This window comes from Pleurodeles waltl, chromosome 3_1 (genome assembly GCF_031143425.1).
Source record: "Pleurodeles waltl isolate 20211129_DDA chromosome 3_1, aPleWal1.hap1.20221129, whole genome shotgun sequence".
Lineage (NCBI taxonomy): Eukaryota > Metazoa > Chordata > Amphibia > Caudata > Salamandridae > Pleurodeles > Pleurodeles waltl.
In genome coordinates, this window is record NC_090440.1 from 560,697,197 (window position 1) to 560,723,098 (window position 25,902).

General features: G+C 46.7%; 1 protein-coding gene across 3 annotated transcripts in view; it reads right to left on the reverse strand.

Annotated features, from left to right (window-relative positions):
- Nucleotides 1-25,902, reverse strand: part of CTDSPL2 (CTD small phosphatase like 2) — a 408,424-nt gene that overhangs the window by 275,857 nt on the left and 106,665 nt on the right. The window lies entirely within an intron of this gene.

Below are 25,902 nucleotides of genomic sequence, written 5' to 3' on the forward strand. Positions count from 1 at the left end.
TGACATCAGGCTTAAAGTGGGGTAACAACGCAAGAAAGATAGCACTTTCCTACACCACAATGATTTATCATACTTCCCAAGTCGTGCAGAGGTGCTGGCCACCTTCATGAAAGATGCAGAGGTATTACATATCTTCCCCACTGAATCAAACTGTTTGCTTTCCTTATCAGGCAGCACTGTAGATGACGCAGTAAGATGTGCCTTTCTTGCAGCCGCAACTATCAGAGTCTGGAGTGGGATCAGAACCGAGAAAAAGATGGTTTTGCTGAGGAGCTTTGTATTTCTTTATAAGTCTTGATGGTGCAGCACGTCCAGAAGCTGGAGTCAGGAAAACTTGCATGGCAGGCTCCAGAAGTCACAGGACCAGTAGTAGGAGCAGCCTGGAAGCCTATCTGTGGTGGAGCATCTCAAAAGTGACAGATGACGCATACATAGGTGTTGGAATTTCGATGTTCAACTTCGCTGCCCCTCTGACCAGCACACAATTAAAAGTAACAAGGTCGTCCACCGGAGAAACCCTTACGGGAAGTGAGTCTGAAAAAGTTAGTGAGTATTCTCTCATTGATGAGAAAGAAGTTTTGGACCAAGAAGGCGATTTATGTATGTGGGGAGATCTGGGGCGGTAGGACTGACGAGACCTTGACTGAACTCCTATGTGGTATCATAGATCTTGTGCTGTGCAACCATGGTGTCGTAGACGGTGACCTTTGTTTGTGTGGACTCCAGGATCTTGTTCGCAACAAAAGCTGCACCTGAAGAGTTGCAGGGTCAGGTGAAAAAGTACACTGTGGTGTACAGTTAGGCATAGCTATATGTCTGGATGGTGAGTAGGTTTAGGAGTAATCAGATCCTGGACTCTGCTGGCCACGAGAGAGACATGGTGAGAAGACAAGAGATTTTTCTGCCACTGGTGCGCTGCCTGCAGGTAGAATTGTGATCTGAGGAAAGAGCTACTTCGACAACCTTCAGCGCAACAACAACCTAACTCTCTCCTTGCAATGTCATACGTCTTGACATTGGTAAGTGTGTCCACATTGCCCGACATGGGGTGTCTTTCAATATTGGTTCAGGAGTCTCTGTAGCTGAGAGCAGATATGGATTTCTTTTGCTGTACATCTACTACCTGTGTGGGTCAGACATTGCCATCTTTCTCCCACAGGATGGGCATTTCTTAAAGAGGTGGCATTTTGAGACTGGATTATTTTTCAGTCAGAAAATGAGTTTAAAAACACACTAGGTACTTAAACACGTTGAATGAAGATACAATCCTGGTTTGTAGTAACGTTTTCCTAAATTAGTCAAAAGGCTAAAGAGCTAGTGCTCTGGGATCCTCACTGAAGGAGACAGAAAAAAGAAGTGACTTGTCACCCAACAATTACCTCTGGGGCATGATGTGATACAGGAGGGCCTAATGATCTTAAAGGCATGGTGCCCATTTTCTCTTTTTGCTTTTATATGCAGCCTACCAGCTAATAATGCCTGTCTATTTCTCTTCAGTTTGTTTTCACTTTAATAAAAGCTGTGGTTTTGCACTCCATACTCTAATATTTCTGTAAAAACAGAAGAAAGTCTTGTGAGAGGTTTATTAAAGGAAAAGTTAATGTAAGTGGAATCATATTTAGCCTTTACTATAAGGCTGCATAAATTTATATAAATACAATGGTTTTACAAATTATTATTTTATATTCTTCCATATTTGATATATGCTCAGGGGTCCCCGCATGTGGGCGGGAATATTCAGTGCTCATGCATACTGATCCCCTGGAAGAAAAATATGCTAATCCGGCTTTCTGCAAATGCAACCAGTGGCAGACGATCTGCAAAGAGTCTTTAAGTGGATCTATGTGCTTGCCAATGTAGCAGTGGCCAAGCTTTCTATAGTAAAGCACTTCACCCACGATTTAAACACACTCTTCCAGATATTCAATCTGAACTGTCTAAGATCTGTGTGCCTAAGCGGACTCGGTCAAGATAGAAAGATCTGGCCTCAGTGGAAGTTTCTAGTTTGGATGCACGGACATTTCCATCAGCATGGAATAGCAAGGTTGTCTCGCCGCCATTGGTGAACATATAACGGTCACTGGCACTTACATCATTTTCCTGGCCACACATGGGATTGAGGGAAGAGGAGGAAAGGTGATGCAAGTATCCCAGAGCAGTCCATCCACAGTGCATTGTCAATGCACTTTGCGAAGCTGGAGGCCAAGGTTTTGCCTTTTGTGCTGACACAAATAGCTCTATGGTGGGAATGTTCTACCTGTAAAAGTACCATTGTGTGACTTAGGGATTAATTTACTACTCACGGCCTTGCTGCTACGTAGGTCTGCAAAGCCACCATCCCCGCACGAGAAAAGCTCCACTAGGAGTAGAATCTGATTATGAGTGCTCCCTAACCCACACGTAATGCATCTGCAGAAAATTTCAATGGTAGACTCTGGTAAGAAAAAGGCCTGCCCAGCAGCAATCTGTTGCTGTTCTACCACAGGAGAGCATATTACATTTCGGCCTTTACCAACACTAGATCCTCTTAATAACCCTTGCCTCGTGACAGCTGCATTGTTAGACACTCTTGCAACAATCATATTTACAGTCTGGCCTGTGGTTCTACTGCAATATACCAAATCATCATACCAAACATCATCCGGACATCGAGAGGAAGTCCTCCCTGAAAAAGAGGCAGTAGCTTCTGGAATTTTTTGACCCTCTTGATTCAGGATTGCTTTCCCCATGAGCAAGCTGAAGACAGACTTTGAATATGCTTCGGCTGTAGGTGGGCCTTTTTGGCTCCGATCATGAATCCTAGCTTCTACAGAAAAGACACTGCTGTACGAGTATGTATTAGGCATGCCTCTCTGCTGTTGCTCCTGAACAGCCAATTGTCTAGATTTTATGGACAAAAATAGTGTTGCGCGGCAGCTGAGCTGCCACCCCCGCTCAACACTTTGTAAACATCCTTGAGGCTGTGGTGACCCTGAAAGTTAGTACTTAGCTTTGTGGTAAGTGGACATCACTAATAATTCAGAGATACCAGTGTTGGGCCGCATGTATGGGGGTGGTGATGTGGAAGTAGAACTCTGAGATTGACGGCTGCCATGAAGTCCCCTCTTTGGAGCAACAGATTGACACGTGGCAGAAAGGTCATGTGGAAGTGCCCCAATATCACATTAATTTAACTGCCTGAAGTCCACAATTGGCTTTATGGTCCTGTACCTTTTGATGATAAAGTATTAAAGGAAGTATACTCCTTCACTGTGCTAGAGTGGGAGCACCAGCTCTATGGCAACCTTGCCAAGGAGCAGTTGCACTCCCTGCGTCACTAGCTACAAATGTTCACAGCGGAGGATGTGGTGTCAAGGTGTAATGTTTGGTGGTGTGGAACTCCACACAATACCCCTGTTCAACTAGTAAGGGCACCCATTTGTTGGAGATTATCGCCTAGCAGATAAAGTATGCACCAGAAAAAATGAGTTATTTACCTATATCTGCAGTTCTTCAGTATGGGTATCTTTCAAAGATTCACATGCTTGAGTCATCCACCAAAGTGGGAGTCGAATGTTACCATTAAAAAGCAGTATAGACCATCTACATAGAAGTCAATGTTAAAGGCCATTCACTTTAACAGGTTATTCACATCACCCTTTAGAACCTTCAATCAGAGGCTCCAGTTCCTCAGATTTTCCAGCACAAGTGTGATATAAACCAAGGAGAGCTAAGGGAAGCCTCTATGGGGAAAATGGTTGGGTGACTCACAAGTGAATATCTGAAACATACCAGTACTGGAGAACTGCAACAGGTAAGTAACACATTTTCTTCTCCTGTTTTGGATCTTTCATAGATTCTCAAGCTTGAATCCGAGAAGCAAGCAGTTACTTATAAACAGTTTATAGCATGAATACACCTTGCGGATGGTGAGCAACATAATTTATATAGACATACCCAACAATAATAATATAAATCTGCTACACACTTGAATATATATAGAGCTACAGAAGAAAACATGAAACTAACAAAGGCTCACCTTCGGGAAATAGATGGTGAAACACTGTCTTTCCAACAACTGCATCACTGCACCAAGCCAGTCCAATGGAGGAGCCCTCACTGGTGGGGGTGGGTGGTAAGGAGTCTCTAAATACCTTCATAAATTGTTTAACTCCTCACCTCATCCTGTACCCGGCCCACCGGGGGGAGGGGGGGGAGCACTAGCGCTCCCCCCGTGGACCCCCCCCATCCACACACCCCGATCGAGGATGGAAGGGGATTCTTTTTGAATGGGATTTAGGGGAGCGACCCCTTGGGCAAGGGTCGCTCCCATTGGGGGCTATTTTTTTTTCCTATTAAACCACTAGACACCAGGGAATTTATTTTGGTTATGTTTTTTGGGAGTGACCCCTTGGGCAAAGGTCGCTCCCATTGGGGGCTTTTTAAAAAAAAATCCTATTCCGGCCCCCACTGGGGGCAGATCGGCCGATTTTTCAGCCGATCTGCCCCCAGGGGGGGTCCGAAAACCACTAGACACCAGGGAAATTATTTTCTTTGTTTTTGTGCAGCGACCCCTTAGGCAAAGGTCGCTGCCCCGGGGGCATAATTTTTTTTTATAAGTTTCAGGGTATAGAGCTGTTGGCCATTTCTGCCCCACTTGGGGGCAGATCAGCCTATTTTTTTTTAGGCCCATCTGCCTCCTAGTGGGGCAGAAGCCACTTCGGCACCAGGGACAATTTCAAAGTTCTTGGTGGCGGGGTGTTTGTCAGTTTATTTCTTCTTTTTGTTCTAGTTCAAAGCTTTTGCTTCCTTTGCTGTGGATCCTTGCGGGTTTGGCAGTAGTTGTCCTGCGGTTTGCATAATTGCATGTTTTAGGTAAGTGAAAGCAATTTACTCCAAAGGAGTATTGTTGACATGCATGAATGACATGTTTGTAGGTGGTGTACTAAATGCAGTATTGTGTGTGAAATTGTCCTTAGATTTGAGCACAATGATATTTGTGTTGTCGTATGTCTAATTTGCTTTTTTCTTTTTAGTGGGATATCATTGGCGATTGCTGTGTCTGTGCAGAGTAGTTGCTGGTGAGTAGCTTTTTCAGGCAAGTGAGTGGTATAGTTTTTTAGTACATAACTCTTTGTGATAAAGCAACACTTTGTTTATTACTCATTTTAGTGCTAGTTGTTGTTGGTAATCCATTTGTTGTTAGTGAGGATCATGGCTAGGCGCAGAGTGACCGCTCAGCAGGTTGTTGGCATACTCAGTCGTCTTCAGACCATGATTACGAGACTGACTGTGTCAGAAATGGGGTCTCTAGTTGGCAGTCGGTTTGCACCCTGTCCAAGGAGGGACCCTCACTCTAGGGAAATACCCGCTCAGATAACCCCTGCTCACCCTCTTGGTAGCTTGGCACGAGCAGTCAGGCTTATCTCAGAAGCAATGTGTAAAGCATTTGCACATAACACAGTAATAAGGGAAAACACTACAAAAGGACACCACACCAGTTTTAGAAAAATAGCCAATATTTATCTACATAAAACAAGACCAAATACGGTAAGAATCCAACATACAGTAAGAAAAATATGAATTATGCAAGATTTATTTAAAACTACAGTTCCTTGAAGTCGATAGCTCCACCTGGGGCTATCACGGCGTCGTGATCAACAAAACCAACAGTTCAGGCCGGCTGAGGCGTTGCGGGCCAGCTATGGTTTCGTGAAGACCCGCAAACAGTACCTTGGATTTGCAGGGCATCGTGATCCTCGCTGTGAGCTCCGGAGGGCGGTGTCACGGACGTCGCGGTGTGGGGTCTGGAGTCGGTGCAGAAGTCGTCGGGCCCTTAAGGTCACACGCGTTGCAGATCGAACTCCAGGCTGATGAAGTCAGGTGCGCCGGCGTGGATGGCATTGGGGCTGCGGTGCGAAGTGGGACGATGAGACGTGCCGTGCCCACAGGTCACGGTGCAGGCAGAGGCTCGGTGACTGCGTCCAGCGACGTCAGTGAGACCAGTGCTGCGGTGTGAAGCGGGGCGGTGCAACGTGCGGTGTCCACAGGTCACAGTGCAGGCAGCGCAGTCGTCATTGCTGCTGAAGCGCTGTTGTCGGTAGGCCCAAGCCAGCGGTGTGGGACGGTGCGTCATGACCCTCACGAGCGGTGTCCACAGGCCACGGTGCAGGCAGGATGCCTGGTGACGACACTGGACCCGATGGTGTGGGCATCGGTGGACTGGGGCTGCAGCGTGGGACGGTGCTTCGTGCTCCCCACAAGCGGTGTCCACAGGGCACGGGGCAGGCAGCGGTGCCGGTGTCAGCAGGAGCAACGTCGTCGGGGATACCCAGGCTGCAGTGTGAGCCGGTGACGCCGGAGTGCGGGGCCACAGGTTGCGGTGCGATCAGCGGCACGGTGAAGTCGTCCGATGACGGCGTCAGTGAGACCAGAGTCGCGGTGTGAAGCGGGGCAAAGCGACTCCATGCGGCGTCAGCAACTCACAGTGCAGGCCAGCGGCATCGCAATGGTTTCTCCTCTTGAGCAGCACAAAACACAGTTCCCAGTGCTGCAGGTCGAGGAAACTGAAGTCTTTGGTGTCCCTGAGACTTCCAACAGGAGGCAAGCTCTACTCCAAGCCCTTGGAGAACTTTCTGAAGCAGACACACAGCAAAGTTCCCCCTTTGCACTCTTATCAGGCAGAAGCAGCAACTGCAGGCCAGCCCAGCAAAGCAACACAGCAAAGGGACAGTACTTCTACTTCAGCTCTTCTACTGGGTAAAGGTTCCTCTTGATTCCAGAAAGATTCTAAAAGTCTGGGGTTTTGGGTCTGCTTCTTATACCCAATTCTGCCTTTGAAGTTTGCAAACTTCAAAGCAAAGTCTCAAGTGTTTGCAAGATCCTTCATTTTCCAGTCCAGGCCCCAGACACTCATCAGGGGGTTGGAGACGGCATTGTTTGAGGGCAGGCACAGTCCTTTTAGGTGTGAGCCACCACTCCTCCCCTCCAGCATAGATGGCTAATCAAGATACACAGGCTACACCCCAGCCCCTTTTGTGTCACTGTCTAGAGGAGAGGTGTGAACAGCCCAACTGTCAAACTGACCCAGACAGAGAATCCACAAACAGGCAGAGTCACAGAATGGATTAAGCAAGAAAATGCCTACTTTCTAAAAGTTTCGCATTTTCAAACGCACAATCTTAAAATCAACTTTACTAAAAGATGTATTTTTAAATTGTGAGCTCAGAGACCCCAAACTCCACATGTCCATCCGCTCCCAAAGGGAATCTACACTTTAATCATATTTAAAGGTAGCCCCCATGTTAACCTATGAGAGGGACAGGCCTTGCAACAGTGAAAAACGAATTTAGCAATATTTCACTGTCAGGACATATAAAACACATTACTGTATGTCCTACCTTAACCGTACACAGTAACCTGCTCTTGGGGCTACCTAGGGCCTACCTTAGGGGTGCCTTACATGTAAGAAAAGGGAAGGTTTAGGCCTGGCAAGTGGGTACACTTGCCAAGTCGAAGTTACAGTCAAAACTGCACACACACAGACACTGCAGTGGCAGGTCTGAGACATGATTACAGAGCTACTTATGTGGATGGCACAACCAGTGCTGCAGGCCCACTAGTAGCATTTGATTTACAGGCCCTGGGCACCTCTAGTGCACTTTACTAGGGACTTACAAGTAAATCAAATATGCCAATCATGGATAAATCAATCAGTACAATTTCTATAGGGAGCAGTTGCACTTTAGCACTGATTAGCAGTGGTCAAGTGCGCAGAGACAATAAACCAGCACAAACAGACCTGAAAAAATAGCAGGAAAAAGGCAAAAAGTTTGGGGTTAACCCAGCAAAAAGAGCAATTTCCAACACTGCATCTGAGGCAGAGGAGGAAGTGAGAGATTCTGGCAGTGAGTTTTCTGTCCGAGAGTGTTGTTCTGATGAGGAAGCTACTCTCAGTGCAGATGAAGGGCCTGTTTTAGAGGAGGACATTGATGTGCCAAGAGTGCAGCAGCCTGGGGCTGAAGGGTTTCCCATTAGAGGACCCGACACCTGGATTGCCCCAAACATGGAGCAGCCACACTTACCTGCATTTACTGGTCTCCCAGGGTGTAGAGTCAATTCGGAAAACTTTGTCTGTCCATTTCTTTCACTTGTTTATGGATGATGTATTTTTGGAAGAGATTGTTGAGCAGACTAATTTGTATGCAGAGCAATATTTGAGGGACAACGCAGCCAGACTTAGGCCTCAGTCTAGAGCTACTCAGTGGGTTCCCACATATCTGGAAGAGATTAAAGTTCTTAGGTTTGACTTTTTTGATGGGGTTGATCAGGAAGCCGTCACTGGCTTATTGGTCTACTAGTCCCTTGATGGCAACGGCTATATTTCCTGCAACTATGACACAATCACTATTTGCTTCTTCTTCGTTTGCTGCATTTTGTAGACAATGCTTTAGCCTTGCCACGAGATCACCCTGATTGTGACCGTCTTTTTAAAATTAGGCCGGTCCTTGATCATTTTGTAGATCGTTTTTCAGAGGTCTATGTTCCAGGCAAACAGATAAGTGTGGACGATTCTTTGGTCCTTTTCAAGGGGCGTTTAGTTTTTAAGCAGTACATTCCTAGTAAGAGGGCACGGTATGGGATTAAATTGTATATGCTGTCACAAAGCAGTACAGGATGTGTGTATAATTTCCGGGTCTACACTGGTAGGGATTCCAGTATTGACCCTCCTGGTTGTTCAGCCACTTTTGGAGTTAGTGATAAAATTGTGTGGGAACTTAGTAGACAACTGTTTCATAAAGGTCACCATTTGTACGTAGATAATTTCTACACTGGAGTGCAGTTGTTCAAGGAGTTGTTTAGAGTGGACACTTGCTTGTGGCACAATCCGTTCTAACCGGAAAGGCTATCCAAGGGAGCTTGTCTGTAAAAAACTTGGGAGGGGGCAGTGCAGTGTCTTGCGGAATAATGGGTAGCTGTGAAGTTTTCAGACAGGAGGGATCTGTACATGCTATCTACCATCCATGATGAGTGCTTCCCCGGTGACTGTTTGGGGTCAGGTTGCGGAAGTGCGCAAATCTGCGTGCATTTTGGAGTACAATAGGCACATGGGTGGTGTTGATAGAGTAGATCAGAGGTTGGAACCTTACACTGCTTTTCGTAAGTCTTACGTGTGGTATAAAAAGTTGGCCCTACATTTATTTCATTTGGCAACTTTTGATGCTTTTATTGTGTTCAAGGATTGTTCACCTGAGTCAAGGATGACATTTGTTAAATTTCAGGAGTCCGTGATAGAAAGCCTTATTGTGGTGGAACAGGCAAGAGTTCCTAGAGTAGAAGTGGTGGAGGATGTGGCTAGACTGAAAGATCGCCACTTTGCAGATCACATTCCTCCCACTCCCAAAAAAGACTTGCCCACAAAGAAATGTAGAGTATGTGCCCGGAGAGCAATCCAGAGGGAGAGCCGGATGTACTGCCCTGATTGCCCTTCAAAGCCTGGGCTGTGTGTGCCCGGCTGTTTTAGAAGTTACCACACCAGGAAAAACTTTTGGGAAATACCGTGAGCGTAAACTGCCTATTTTATATTTTCATATGTTAAGTTTCATGGTTGGCATTACTGTCATGTATTTAGTTAGAGCTTTGGTGTTTGTAGTTTTGTACTTATTTTATAATTAGTTGGTGGTTTCTTTGTTGTTTATAAACAAAAAAAGTTATGGCAGAGTGCGTGGGGTGGCGCTCGGCTGGCGGTGTGCGTGGGGTGGCGCTTGGCTGGCGGTGTGCATGGGGTGGCGCTTGGCTGGCGGTGTGCATGGGGTGGCGCTTGGCTGGCGGTGTGCATGGGGTGGGGTGGTGCTTGGCTAGCGGTGCCAGCCAAACGCCAGTCCACACACTCATCAGCTGGTGTGATTGCTGTATCAGGCATGTGGGCATATGAAAGTGATGGGCCCTTGACTGGTGCGGTCTGTCGATGCGAGAGTTGTAATGTGCTGGGCCCGTGGCTGGCAGCGTGAATGGTCTTGTGCATGTCATGTATGAAAGGTGTGTGAATGGACTGTAAAGCGGTTGGTGCCTTGCCGTGGCTTTACAGCTCACGAACTGAGTCACTGATTCAGTTTTTTGGCCTTTCAGTTATTAACAGTGCATTTCATTTTTGTGAAATCTCGTTAATAAAATTTGATCTACTGAACCATCACTCACCCTCGTGACAAATCTAACCAGTATGTGTGGTAACAATTAAAAAACCTGCTCCGCTGTAATCAGGCGTCGCAGCACACTTGTGACACGCTAGGTGTCTCAGGTGGGACCCCGATGATGAAGCATGCCACCAACTTGGTTGGTGGGTGAGGGGTCTTTTTCACATTACCTAAGTGCGTTTCTTTTCACAATTTTAGTGTTTGGCACATCACAGACGTATGTGGACACATCAAAATTATATATTACAAAACTACCTGTGTTTGTGGGGGAGGGGGCACCTATATTTTTGGTCCTGGGTGCAGCATTCATCTAGGGAAACCTACCAAACCCAGAAATTTTTTCAAAACTAGACACCCCAAGGAGTACAGGGAGTTGTGGCTTGCGTGGATCCCCCAACATTTTCTTACCCAGAGTCCTCTGCAAACCTCAACATTTGCTTAAAAAAAGCATATTTTCCTGACTTCTTTGTATGATCACCGCTCCAGCACAAAATTCCTACTCCCCAGCGTTCCCCTCAGTCTCCCAAGTAAAATGACACCTCACTTGTGTGGGTCCCCAAAGCAGTCAGCCTAAAGATGTATAAAAGAAGAATATGTGCTTATCAAATCTCTGTGCTATCCCCATAATCTCTACAAGTTTGTGGCCTTTTTCTGTTGCAGGCACCTTGCCCATCCACACAAGTGAGGTAGCATTTTTATCTGGAGACTTGGGGGAACGCTGGGTGGAAGGAAATTTGTCGCTCCTCTCAGATTCCAGAACTTTGTCACCGAAATGTGAGGAAAAAGTGTTTTTAATAGACAAATTTTGAGGGTGGCAAAGGATTCTGGATAACAGAACCTGGTGAGAGCCCCACAAGTCACCCCATCTTGGATTCCCCTAGGTCTCTACTTTTAAAAAATGCACAGGTTTGGTAGGTTTCCCTAGGTGCCGGCTGAGCTAGATGTCAAAATCTACAGGTAGGCACTTTGCAAAAAACACCTCTGTTTCTGTAGAAAAATGTGATGTGTCCATGTTGTGTTTTGGGGCATTCCCTGTCGCAGGCGCAAGGCCTACCCACAGAAGTGAGGTACAATTTTTAATCGGGAGACTTGGGGGAACATAGAATAGCAAAACAAGTGTTATTGGCCCTTGTCTTTCTCTAAATTTTTTCCTTCCAAATATAAGAGTGTGTGTAAAAAAGAAGTCTATTTGAGAAATGCCCTGTAATTCACATGCTAGTATGCGCACCCCGTAATTCAGAGATGTGCAAATAACCACTGCTCCTCAACACCTTATCTTGTGCCCATTTTGGAAATACAAAGGTTTTCTTGATACCTATTTTTCAACCTTTATATTTCAGCAAATGAATTGCTGTATACCCGGTATAGAATGAAAACCCACTGCAGGGTGCAGCTCATTTATTGGCTCTGGGTACCTAGGGTTCTTGATGAACCTACAAGCCCTATATATCCCCGCAACCAGAAGAGTCCAGCAGACGTAACAGTATATTGCTTTAAAAAATCTGACAATGCAGGAAAAAGCTACAGAGTAAAACGTAGAGAAAAATTGCTGTTTTTTTCACCTCAATTTCAATATTTTTTTATTTCAGTTATTTTCTGTAGGAAACCCTTGTAGGATCTACAAAAATTACCCCTTGCTGAATTCAGAATTTTGTCTACTTTTCAGAAATGTTTAGGTTTCTGGGATCCAGCATTGGTTTCACGCCCATTTCTGTCACTGACTGGAAGGAGGCAGAAAGCACATAAAAATCGTTAAAATGGGTATGTCCCAGTAAAGTGCAAAAATTGTGTTGAAAAATTGGGTTTTCTGATTCAAGTCTGCCTGTTCCTGAAAGCTGGGATTTTAACACCACAAACCCTTTGTTGATGCCATTTTCAGGGGAAAAAAAACCCTGAAGCCTTCTGCAGTTTTTCCCCCTTTTTTTTTTTTTTTAAACGACATTTTAACTTTATTTTGGCTAATTTCTTGGCCTCTTTCAGGGAACCCACAAAGTCTGGGTACCTCTAGAATCCCTAAATGTTGGAAAAAAGGACGCTAATTTGGCATGGGTAGCTTATGTGGACAAAAAGTTACGAGGGCCTAAGCGAGAACTATTCCAAATAGGCAAAAAAAAGCCCTGGCACAGGAGGGGGAAAAGGCCTGGCAGCGAAGGGGTTAAAGAAATAAAGTGTGCTGAACATGTATATCTTGATACTGCAGCAAGGTGCACCTTAATAGAGCCATGCACCAAGCCTGACTGAGCCAATGAAAGGAGATATGGCAGTATGTGCCTTTGTGATGCTTGAAGAGGATGCATGTTTGATTCCTGGCATCAAATGCAGAAACATTTCCATTTTAACCTACATGTCTTTGCTGTAGCATCCGCTCTAGCCTTCAAGAGAATGTCCCTGCATTCTTGAGAGATATTTAGGTGTTGAAATGCATGGTACTCAAGAGCCATGCCCATAAGAGGAGAGAAGTTGGGTCTGGATGCAGGACCTGGCCTTGGTTTATTGTTAAGACCGTGAACCAACGTTGCCTGGGCCACCTGGGGGCTTATGAGGATAATGCAACATTTCTCTGCTTTGATCTTGCTGAGAACCTTTAGTATCAAAAGGGTGGGTAGGTGGGGGAGAGGTTGTTTGTGGAGTTTGTCACAAAAATCCAATGCTGGTTCGCCCCATAGACAGAAGATCTTGTTGACGATGAATTGATCCAGCTCCCACTCGTGGCAGATGTTCTTCGTCCTGCTTAGCGTGTCCACCAAGATGTTGGTTGCTCCAGGAACATGTTCTGCTAGAAGAATTATCCTGTGCATCGTTGTCCATTTCCAGATTTACTGTGCTTTCCTGGAAAGGGATAACGATCTTGTGCCACCTTGCTTATTGACCAAGTGCATGCTCGTGGGATTGGCTATGCGTACCAACACAGAGGCACATGTTATTCTTGGTAATGAAGCTTTAAAGCTGATAAATTGCTTTCAGCTCCAGCAGATTGATGTGCATGGTCCCCTGAATTGGAGACCACTTTCACTAAGTTTGTAAGTCTTGAACATATCCATCCCAGCCCCCTAGGGAAGCGTCTGTGGTAATTACAGTCAGGAACCTGAAGCTGGAATATAAGGCTTTTGAAAGATAGTCTGGTCATGACCACCACTTCAGAGCTGCTATCATGTTTGGAGTAATCTTTACCAGGTCATCAAATTATCTGACTGTTTGTATCCACCGCTTGCCCAGTTCCTCTTGCAAAGGTCTCATCTATAGGTAGGAGAAAAGCGCCATGTTTACAGCTGAGGAAAATCCCTAGAAGCGACTTGTACAGAAGCATTCAAACGGACTGTTTGCAGTTCTAGACCCAAAAGCTGGGGTTTCTGATGTCTTGTAATAGGAAGGCTTTGTTTTTCGATGGTATCCAAAGCTGCTTGTAGGAACACTGTAATTGCTGACGGAGTAGTAGTTGATTTGTTATGATTGACAGCGATTCCTAGTTTGCTGAATAATTCTAGACAAGCTGTGGTGGCTTCCAAGGCTTGACTTGCTGTTGGTTCCTTTATCAGCCAGTCGTCTCTGTATGGGAGTACCCAATATCTGTTTCTCAGTGAAGTCGCCACAGGAGTTTTGTGGAAATGCAGGGAACTGTTTTGAGGTTCTCAATGGGAGACCCTTGAATTGGTAATGAGTGCCAGCCACTATAAATCTCCGTAATTTAAATGTTTGGGATGTATAGGGGTGTGGAAGTACGCATCCTGTACATTCAGAGTTGTCATATAGTCTGTGGTTTAGAAGTCACAGGATGTCCAGAAAAGTGACCATATGGAAGGACTGCTTGTGTAGGAATTTGCTTAACTTCTGGAGATCTACAAGGGGTCACCATTGAGGAACATTTCCTATTGCCCCTCGCTCAGCATGGTGAGGGCTTCTTTCCAAAGAGGGTGCATTCCCCTTGGAGAAGTTACTGGCAGTTTTTTGAGGATTTCTAGCGTATGACCATAGGTAACAATGTCTAATATCCATTTGTCTGGTATTTCCCACCACTTATAGGAGAAATTAGTAATGTATGCACACACGGGGTGGGTGGTGGCGCTAGAGGGTCCACAGCAAGATGATTAGTGTGGGTCTGCCGGCCAGGGCTGGAAATCTGTCAGTAATCAGTTATATTTTAAATGATCTGGTCAACGAAGTGGGGGTATACTATTGGTGTGGACTCCAGCGCTTGCTGTATGTACCTGAATCCACCGGTTTTCCCCAAGAGCATCGAGGAAATGCAGTGCTAACCAGAGCAGGTCAAACCCTGCAGCAGGTGAAAATAGCGACACCTACCTCCCAGACATGTGGAGTGCGCGCACTAGTGGCGCTGTGTCGGCTCCTGGGTGCTGCGGAGGGAGCAGACGAACCACCGCTGCAGCTATGGTAGTGAGACCTGAGAGCCTGGGGCCTGCCTTTGGTGAGTGGATTCTGGCCCCTTCTAGGGCACACCCCACAGGGCGACGTGCTGCGGAGGACGAGTGCTGCTGCTGCCTGTGGCGGTACTGGCCTGCCGCTAGCTGGAAACATGTCTGGCTTTAGGAGGCGGCTGGCCCGGCCTGAAGACGAGAGGGCTTACCGGTCCGGGGACAGAACCCTCCTGACTAGTGCTGGGTGGGCCACGGCATGGGCTCCAGAGCACCTGCCTCCTGAGCATGCGGTGGAGTGCTGGGACTCTAATCTGCCGATGCCGCCAAGCGCCCCCCCCAACCCCCCCCCCCCACCCTTTCAAAGAGACTGTTGCACATGAGACACACCGCCTTTCATCTTGTAATCTATGGCGCGCTCACTGAGACGTTAGGGCACATCAAGTGCAACAGCACACCTGGCAAGACCCTCAATAACACTCTAGCACACTCTTGCACATGAGAAGCAGCAACACAGGAGTGTGGCCTCATACGCTTCTCCACGCATGAACCCAGCACTGGCATGTACATAAAGAACGGCTCCTGTACGGAAAAACAACATGCAGACACCGCTGCACTGAGAAAAAGTACCTGCTTATGGCATCACCAAGTAGTCGCACTGCAGCGCTACTTTAGCCGCAATGGGAAAAATGGACAGGCAGGAATCTAAGCTCACCTTCGAGACTAAACGCACGAGCAGACAACAGTATGCACTATCAGACTCCAAGCCATAGATGCACTCCCAGAATACCAAACCAGGGATGCCACACTTATGGCCATGCAGCAGAGCCTGCAGTCGATAGATGGAAAAATAAACACCAATAACATAAGGTGGACAATATGGCGGCCAATTCCATAAACATGCAACAAGACTCATGACTGCGGAGCAAAGAATATCAACTACAAATGACAATATCCAAACATGCACGACCAAATGTTTAAACATGGAAAATGTTGGCGGTGATTCAAGCTAAGAATTAAGATTTAGAAGCCCGATAACGTAATTTACACATCACAGGTATTCCTGAATCCAGTAAACCCGGTCAGCTGGCTGACTATGTGGGGCAAAAAAATGGTGCGGGAAAAGTTCGACAGCGACCATCTATCGGCAGTGCGAATTGTGGATAGAGCACACAGATCGCTGCCAGCTCAGATCTACAGCTTCTATTGATTAGGGCTGCTACAGTGGACACCCCAAAATAGATACTATTAACATTATCCAAACCTCCTCATGCCACTGGCCAGCTCCACCCACCTTCAGGGTGTTTCCGCCTCTAGTTATTCCATAAGGGTGCACCCCGCATGATCACCAGACATGGTTTTATGAATGTGTGAGAAGGTAGCCTCTTTCTAGCATTGTTACCCCCCCACTTTTGGCCTGTTTGTGAGTATTTGTCTCTGTTTTGCCTGTCTCACTGGGATCCTGCTAGCCAGGACCTCAGTGCTCATACTGTGTGGCCTAAATGTGTATGCTTGTGTAGTGCCTAACTGCGTCACTGAGGCTCTGCTAATCAGAACCTCAGTGCTTATGCTCTCTCTGCCTTTAAGTTTGTCACTATAGGCTAGTGACCACTTTTACCTATTTCAATTGGCACACTGGAACACCCTTCTAATTCCCTAGTATATGGTACCTAGGTACCTAGGGTATTGGGGTTCCAGGAGATCCCTATGGGCTGCAGTATTTCTTTTGCCACATAGGGAGCTCAGACAAACCTTTACACAGGACTGTCACTGCAGCCTGAGTGAAATAACGCACACGTTATTTGTAGGAAGTTGTCTCTGTATGAACTATTTCGAAGTAAGAAATAGCATGCACAGAGTCCAAGGTTTCCCCTTAGAGGTAAGAGTGATAAAAAGAGATAATTCTAATGCTCTATTTTGTGGTAGTGTGGTCGAGCAGTAGGCTTATCAGAGGGTACTGTTAAGCATTTGTTGTACATACACAGGCAATAAATGAGGAACACACTCAAAGACTTACTCCAGGCCAATAGGTTTTTATATAGAAAAATATCTTGTCTCAGTTTATTTGAAGAACCACAGGTTCAAGATTTACAATCAATACTTTAAATGAAAGGTACTTCCCTCAGGTATCAGAGGAACTTTAAATCACCAAAGTAGCCACCACCTGGGCAAGGGAGAGGGCCACCTGGGGGTCACTTCTGCACTGGAGGTCGGATCTCCCCTGTCCATCACCACCCCAGGGGTGGTGTCCAGAGCTCCTTCAGTGTGTCCCAGACCTCTGCCATCTTGTTTCTAGAGGTGTGGGGGCACTCTGGAGGCCTCTGAGTGTCCAATTCCAGCAGGTGACGTCAGAGACCCCCTCCGGATAGGTGCTTACCTAACTAGGTGGCCAATCCTCCTCCGAGGGCTATTTAGGGTCTCTCCTGTGGGTCAACGGAATCTTCCCCCTGCTTCAGCAGGCACCAAACTTCAGCGTCACCGGTACTCTGGGACCCCTCTCATCCAGACGAGCGTGGCCCCTGGAACACAGGTGGTGGACCCAAGTGACTCAGACTGTCCAGTGGTTCAACTGTCCAAATTTGGAGGAAGTAAGTCCTTGCTTCCCCCCTCTCCAGACAGTAATCCTGTGCACCCTGTGAACTGCAGCTGCTATGGTTTCTGTGCACATTTCCAAGAAATCCTGCATGCACAGCCAAGCCTAGAACCCCAGCACTCTGTCCTGCGATGCTCAGCTCCCTGAGTTGATCTCTAGTGTCATGGGACCCTCTTTTGCAGTGTTGAGACGACTGCGTTGTGTTCAGACTTCTTGAACCAGTGTTCAAGGACTTCTGCGGGGGCTCACTGCTTGTGCGTGGGCTCTACGTTGCTGACGGCCCCCTCTGTCTCCTCTCCCAAGTGGCGACATCCTGGTCCTTCCTGGGCCCAGGCAGCACCCTTTTTCATCAACCGCAACTCATGCAGCTAAGCAAGGCTTATTTGCGGTATTTTTCCAAGGAAACAACTCTGCATCCTCCAGCACACCGTGGGACATCTTCTGCACAAAGGAGAAGTTCCTAGCACCTTTCGCTGTTGCAGAATCTTCAGCTTCTTCCAACCGGAGGCAGCCATTTTGCACCTTCATCTGGGGTTTAGTGGGCTCCTGCCCCCATGGACACTTTAGCGACTTTTGGACTTGGTCCCCTTCCTTTGCAGGTCCTCATGTCCAGGAATCCGTTTTCAGTGCATTGCAGTCTGTTGGGATTCTTGCAAAATCCTTTATCACAACTTTAGTGTGTTTCTGGGGAAATAGTAGTACTTTACTCCAACTTTCCAGGGTCTTGGGGTGGGGTATCTTGGACACCCTTAGTGTTTTCTTACACTCCCAGCGACCCTCTACACACACTACACTAGCCTAGGAGTCCATTCGTGGTTTGCATTCCACTTTTAGTATATGGTTTGTGTTGCCCCTAGACCTATTGCATTCCAGTGTCTGCACTACTTTCTGACTGTTTTACGTACCTGATTTGGTTTGTGTGTATATTTTGTGTATTTTACTTACCTCCTAAGGGAGTATATCCTCAGATATTTTTGGCACATTGTCACTAAAATAAAGTACCTTTATTTTTAGTAACTGAGTATTGTCTTTCTTATGATATAGTATCTGTGTGATAGGAGCTTTGCATGTCTCCTAGTTCAGCGTTTGCTGCTCTGCTGTAGCTACCTCTATCAGCCTAAGCTGCTAGAACACTACTACTATACTAATCAGGGATAACTGGACCTGTCACAAGATGTAAGTACCATTGGTACCCACTATAAGCCAGGCCAGCCTCCTACAGAATGTTTCTACCTGCATTCACTGCTGGTTTGTCCATCTGTGGATGCTTTTTGCTGATTATTGGAAAGACTTTTGCTTGGTTGGGTGGCGGGAAGTTCAACTAGTGTTCGCCAATCCATCACGGCATCACAAAGTTTCCATGCACAACATCATACTATGTAACGCTGCCTATAATCTAAGTACTGCTTTTCTGACACACGCAGCTCTAATAGCCTAAGGTCCAGGACATATTATTTTAACATGGAACGTCTGCAGTCTCAATAATCCAAAGAAAATTAAGCAAGTTTTTGCATACTTCGACCAGCATCTTGTGCATGTTGTACTACTACAAAAAACCCACTTTACATCACATACAGCACAGGCCCAAGGGCTAAAATGGGCAGTAACTCGCATAGCATCCTCCTATTCATCCTCCTCCAGAGGTGTACTCATCATCATTAGGAAAGGTACTCGATTTACTATTATACACCCCGAAACAGGTGATATGCGGAGGTGCACTATTGTGCAGGGAAGTCTGTATGGCACCACAGTCGCTCCTTTTAACCTCTACGGCTCAAATATAGACGACGAATACTTTTACATTAAGATCTGAGGACACTTACATGCACTAAACACTACCACAGTCACATTGGGAGGGGACCTAAACGTCCACTTAGACCCAATATTGGGTAGATCTAGCAGTATAAGGGGCAGGAAAGGCAGTTCGCTAAAATCATCTTAAAGGGAATGACAGAATGTGGGCTCATAGATGTGTGGGGTGGTGGCGGGGGGACGACGACTTCATACAGGGGTCAGGGAAGGCACCTTCAAGTCTTCTGTACATGTCGCATTGTCCAGAGTTGAATACTGGCTGGTGACGAAGGAGGTCGGTACATGGACAACAGGAGTTCAACACATGCCCAAAACATTATCGGACCACTTACCCTCTACTCTTAAAAGTGAGCATACCCACCCACATGCCTAGGCAATTTCAATGGTGACTCAAGCCTCAGCCATACTAGATGCTGTATTTCATGACTGAATAAGCGCAGTGATAATGCAATACTTCTCGGAAAATGAGGAAAAAGAGTGGAGGAGGCAAGCATGCTTAGAGAGTCCTTTAAAGTCAATTGGGGTTACAGGTCAATTGGGTTACAGGTTGGAGTGCAGAAACCTATCCTTTCTCGCCTCCAGACTACAGAGAGTATCGTAAAGAAGCTGGAGCAAGGTTATGAAATAAGCCTTAAACTCACTATCCTAGCAGATATCAAAACACATAGTACAGAGCATAATGAAACTGCAGACCAAGAGGTGAGATGTATAGTCAATGGGTTGTGAGGGCTTAAGGAGAAGGCGGCCAACTCAGCCACAAAAATCAAAGAACCATGGGCACACTCGCCCATAGTGGGCACACAATCCCAAGATTGGGGGGAGGAGGGGACATAATCTACGATACACTGAATATAGTGGCCCAGTTTGTAGACTTCTACACACGGCTGCATGACGCTCAAGCCTCTGCCACAGAACAAAACCAGCATCTTATCTAGACAATGTGGTGCTGGCCTGGCTCTCCCCAGGGCAAAGGGAAGTCCTAGTACAGCCCATCACAGAAGAGAAGATATGCAATGCTATACAATCTCTTGCAAATGGCAAAGCATTTGGGACTGATAGATTACCCAGCGAATTTTGCAAAGCGTATATGCATTTACTAGTGCCTGACCTAAAGAATATGTATAATGACGACACCTAACAGAAATTAATATTGCCCCCAACCCTTAGGAAAGCCTGACAAGTCACCCGATAGATGCAACTCTTATCACCCATTATCACTAATCAATGAAGATGTCAAAATCCTCGCAAAAATCCTGGCAACTTCACTTCAACCACTACTTCCCGTAATAGTGCTATTAGACCACTCCAGATTCATCCCCTCTCTCTCCACTACAAAGACTCTACAAACACTTTTTTCTGTGCTGCACCAACTCGACCCCTCACTCTGGGTAGCATCGGTTCTTCTTGACGCCGCAAAGGAATACAATTCCATACAATGGCCTTACATGTTTCGAGTTTTTGACCATATGTGCATGGCACAGACGTTTCTACAGTGGATCCGCTTGCTACACATGGACCTGGTGGCGAACATCCACGTCAATTGCAACATATTAGAGACACTTCGAATTTACAGAGGGACACGGCAGGGATGCCCATGTCATCAATTTTATTTGCCCTGGAGCTTGAACCTCTAGCCTGTGTGATAAGGCAATGACACGCTAGCGCTGCGCTACAGTTTTGCCAGCGCCCACTGGCAATATCCCTATACGTGGATGACATGGTACTATATGTCCATCACCCGGTGATAAACTTGGCCTCTGTAATCCATGAAGATGTTAAATATGAGTGGCATTCAGGACTGAGCATTAATTGGAACAAATCAACTGTCTTCCGATTAACCACGAATACTACTACACACCCTATATAATTTCCACTGGAAAGGTGAATGGACCCCACAAAATACCTAGGTATATGGGGGCATAGTAACCCAGGGATGGTTATTCGGCGGAAATATGGTACTGTCTTTTCACGCCTAGAGGACCTAATATCCCACTGGACGAGACGTCCTTTATCGTTTGCTGACAGAATAGCACTCATGAAGTTATCATTCTCCCCAAGTTCATGGACATATTCATGAACATTCCCATTCCACTAACAAAAGCTTTAAGACTCTTAGAACCCACATGATAAATCCGGCATGGGCTGGGAAGTAGTCCAGAGTTACCTGGAATACACTTACAAAACTATACGCACAGGGTGGATTTGGAGCCCCAGATCTGTATTTGTACTATCTATGTGCAGAGGCACATTTTGAGCACTACTGGTGCCACCCCCCAAATATACATCATCCGTAGATATAGAAAGAGACAATGCACACCCAATACCACTCAGGACCATTTTACCTCACATACTCATGGATATACCCTCAATGGAAATAAACACTATAAATAGCACTACGAAAGCCTAGCAAGTCCTAGGTATATCAGCAAACAACTCCCCGCTGTATGCCCCTGCCCTCCTGCTTGCACCCCCATCCGGCCATATCGGTTACACAGGAACCTAGCACACTACCTTTACAAGAGAAAGCAGGTATGAAGACTATGGGTGATGTGCTTCCCAGCGGGACCGTTCTACAACTTGTAGACTTCATAGGCACGCAACCCAAGACCCCTCCCCCTCACCCCACACACACCACCTCCCCAACCTTTTAAAATCACTGTAGGAAAGTGCCCTCCTTCTTGGCATGGTTAACCCCATTTTCTGCCTGTTGTCAGTGTGTTTGACTGTGTTCACTGGGATCCTGCTACCAGGACCCCAGTGATTATGCTCTCTCCTATAAATTTGGTTGCTACTAACGTTTTCTTCCCACAATTGACTAACTGGTACCCCCATGTAAGTCCCTAGTACATGGTACCTAGGTACCCAGGGAATTGGGGTTCAAGGGGATCCCTAAGGGCTGCAGCAGTTATTCTGTCACACATAGGGAGTCATTAAAAAGGGTTCTGCAGGCCTGCCATTGCAGCCTATGTGAAACAGGTGCATGCACCCTTATGGTAGGCCCTCATCCCAGAGGGCAGGGTGCAGGTACTTGTGTGTAAGGGCACACCTGCACTAGCAGAGGTGCCCACACAAACTCCAGATCCATTTTCCTGGACTTTGAGTGCGGGAACGCCATTTTATGGGGTACTGGGCATAGGTCACTACCTAATTCAAGATACATAATGGCAACTCCGAACCTGGAATCATAACTCAATACTGTTGCAAGTGTTGGAAGTATGATTCCATGCACTCTGGGAGCTCCTTAGAGGACTCTCAAAATTGCTACCACTAGTCGTACAGGGTTTTCTGGGCAGCCCAGCTGCTGCCAACCCTCAGAAAGGTTTCTACCTTCCTGCTGCTTGACCCGATCAAGTCCAGGAAGGCAGAACAAAGGGAATACCCTCTCCCTTTGGAAATAGGAGTGACTGGCTTGGGAGGGGTAGCCTTCCTAAGCTACTGGTTTGCTTTCAAGGGCACATTTTGTGCCCTCAGTGCATAAACCAGTCCACACCGGTTTAGGGATCCCCAGTCCCTGCATAGTGTGAAACTGGACAATGCAAAAGGGGAGTGACCACTCCCCTATCCATCGCCACAGCAGGGGTGGTTCCCAGATCTCCCGAGGAGGGTCCCTGGGTTCTGCCATCTTGTTTCCAAGGTTGGCAGGGAACTCAGGGAGCATCTGAGTGGCCAGGCAGGTGACGTCAGAGCCCCCTCCTGATAGGTGTTTACCTGGTTAGGTGACCAATACCCCTCTCAGGACTATTTAGGGTCTCTCCCTTGGGTGGGTCCTCAGATTCGGCTTGCAAGCTTCCAGTAGGGCTCCTCTGCAACCTTTATTTCGACTTCCAGCCTCTGGAACTGTGACTGGAACCTCCAGGACCCGACAAGCTGCTTTCAATAAGAAAGGACTCTTCAGCAACATTGTTTCCAGGGCTCCTGCCAGCTTTGCAACAATTTCCTCACCGTGCATCCTCAGAAGACTGCAACTCTTCTTCAGCCTGCACAAGAAGGAATCTCCCTTTGAGTGAGGAGTCACTCTCCTGCAACAGCTGGCACCTACGATCGGCTGAGTGGATCCTCTCTCCTGCTGAGCTGCGTGGATCCTGCATCACGGGTGGTGGTGTGGAATAGTCAGCTTGGTCCTCTGCCAGCTGTCCAATTTTGGTGCAGGTAAGCCTTAGCCTTCCCATGCAGGCCAGTACCCCCCCCATGCACCGCTTCTCTTGCAGCTGCCAAAGCTTGTTTGCATCTCCTCCAAGGGATGATCTGGCAACTTATAGCTCCAGCCCCCAGCACTTCATCCTGCAAATCACAGCCTCCTATGTAGTTCTCATGTGGCGTGGGATCCTCTTTTGTAGTGCTGCGTGGGCTATTTCTGCAACTCCTGTGTCCCCGTTCTGTGTGACTCCTGTGGGTGCTGCCTCTGCTCCTGTGGACTCTCAGCGATGCTGGGGGTCCCCTGTGACTCGCTCTCCTGGGTTGAGTCTCCTGGGCCTTGCTGGGCCCCCCAGGCAGCATCTCTCTTCCACTAACAGTGAGTTTGCCTTTGGCAAGGCTTGTTGGTGGGATTCGTGCACCGACACCCGTCTGCAATCTTCCTTCCAGCATGGAGTTTCGTCTGCATCCATCAGGAACTTCTCCGGTTCCAGGGCTGCAGTGCTGACCTGTTCATCATCATTGTCGACCAACTCATGCATCCACAGCTGGGTGGGTAGTACCTCCTACTCCTCCTGAACTCCACTGTGACTCTTGGACTTGGTCCCCTCTCTCCACAAGTCTTCTTTCTTCAGGAATCCACCGCTAGTTTTCTAGCAGTCTTCTCTGGGTTTCGACTTTTTCTTCTTTTCCTCCTTTTGGCTGGTTTGGGGAAAATCCAGTGTTTCATTCCTACATTCTTGGTCATTGGGGGGTACTGTGTTCCTTACCTCTGTGATTTTCTAATACGTCTAGCTTCCCTCTACACATTTTACTTACTTAACTGTGGGTACCTTGTTCGCATTCAATTTTTTTTAGTATATGGTTTGCGCTCCCTCTAGGGTCACTATTGATTATTGCTATTTGCACTGTTTTCTAACCTTTTTTTATGCCGGTTTCTGATTACTAGTGTATATAGTGTATTGCTTACCTCCTAAAGGTGGGTTACCTATCTAGTATTTTGTGGTGAATTGTTCCAAAAATAAAGTACCTTTATTTCTGTACAACTGAGTGTTTTCTTTCATGATGAAGTGCTGTGCGACTAGTGTGCTACTGCATGTCTCCTAGATAAGCCTTGGCTGCTCATCCACAGCTACCTCTAGAGAGCCTGGCTTCTCTACACTGCTTACACTTCACTAAGAGAGGACACCTGGAATAAGGTGTAAGTACCTTGGGTTCCCACCACACACCAGCCCAGCTTCCTACAATCACCATATAAGTGAGGCCATAAAAGCGCACTATATTTCATTTCCGAACGAACCTGGATCACTAGAAGGGCTGCAAACACTACTTACATGTAAAGACAGAACAAAACTAATCACTAGGCTGTACAATGCATCCCAGCGGTATACAACAGACGATTCCACTGGGCTAGATAAATTGAATACTCTTGGATAACCCACTAACACCTGCAGACATGGAGTTCTGTTGCATATCGATGAGTAGGCTGGCATCAAATTGCAACTTCAGGATAATTCATTATCAGAATCTGCAACAAATATACTACTCACCCCGCAGGCTATATAGGTTTAGGGTGTGGGCAGAAGCTCAATGTATACGTTATGTAAGGAAGTGGACCTTCTATACTTGGCCTGGGCCTGCAGCTCCATACATCACTACTGGACGCAAGCAAGTAAGGCCCTATCCATTGTGGTGAATGAGGCAGTGCCATGAACATCACCCCTTCCCCACCCCTCGATGTGTCTCCATGGCCTAGTTAAACCGCTTCAACCAATTAACCAGAAATTAGTGGCAATAGCACTGCTGATAGCCAAGAAGAGTGGCTGTAGGAAAGTACCCTTTTTTGGCATGGTTACCCCCACTTTGTGCCTATGCCTGGACTGTTTTCACTGGGATCCTGCTAACCAGGACCCCAGTGATTGTGCTCTCTCCCTCTGAATCTGGTTGCCTAGGACTTCGCACACCCACAATTGGCATACTGGTGCCTCCTTATAAGTCCCTAGTGTCTGGTACTCAGGTACCAAGGGCATTGGGGCAGCCGGGGTTCCCCATGGGCTGCAGCACGTATTGTGCCACCCATTGGAGCCCATGCAAAATGTGTCTGCAGGCCTGCCATTGCAGCCTGCGTGAAAAGGTGCATGCACTCTTTCACAGCGTGGTCACTAAGTCACCGCTTTGGTAGGCCCTTCTACCCCAGAGGGCAGGGTGCATGTCCCTGTGTGTGTGAGGACACCCCTGTATGAGCAGAGCTTCCCCTACGAACTCCAGCCCCATTGCACTGGACTTCGTAAGTGCGGGGAAGCTATTTTACCCATGTACTGGACACAGGTTACAATACAAATACAATACCTGTGTCCAGGTATTGTATTTGTATTGTAATTATATAGGGCTTACTACCCCTGACGAGGCGTCAAAGCACTTTTCGGCAAGTGGCACCCTACTCCGGAACCCAAAAAAGTTTAGTGGTGGATTAGTATAGGGAAATACAAGTTAATTTGAGCAGTGGACATGCAAGCCTATTAGTGGAACTAATAGAATAATGGAGGGATAGAAGATAGAAGAATCTAAAAAGTGTTATTTGGGAGATCATAGTAGTAAAATGAGGTTTAAGAAGAGTCAGAAAGTGGAGATAGAGGATGTATTAAGAGCAGTGCACTGGAGAAAGTGAAAGTTATTTTTCAGTTCTACAGTAGGAATAAAGTAAAAAATATATAGATAAATGACTACATAGAAAGGGTGTGTATATACACACACATATATGGAAAATGTCACTTACCCAGTGTACATCTGTTCGTGGCATTAGTCGCTGCAGATTCACATG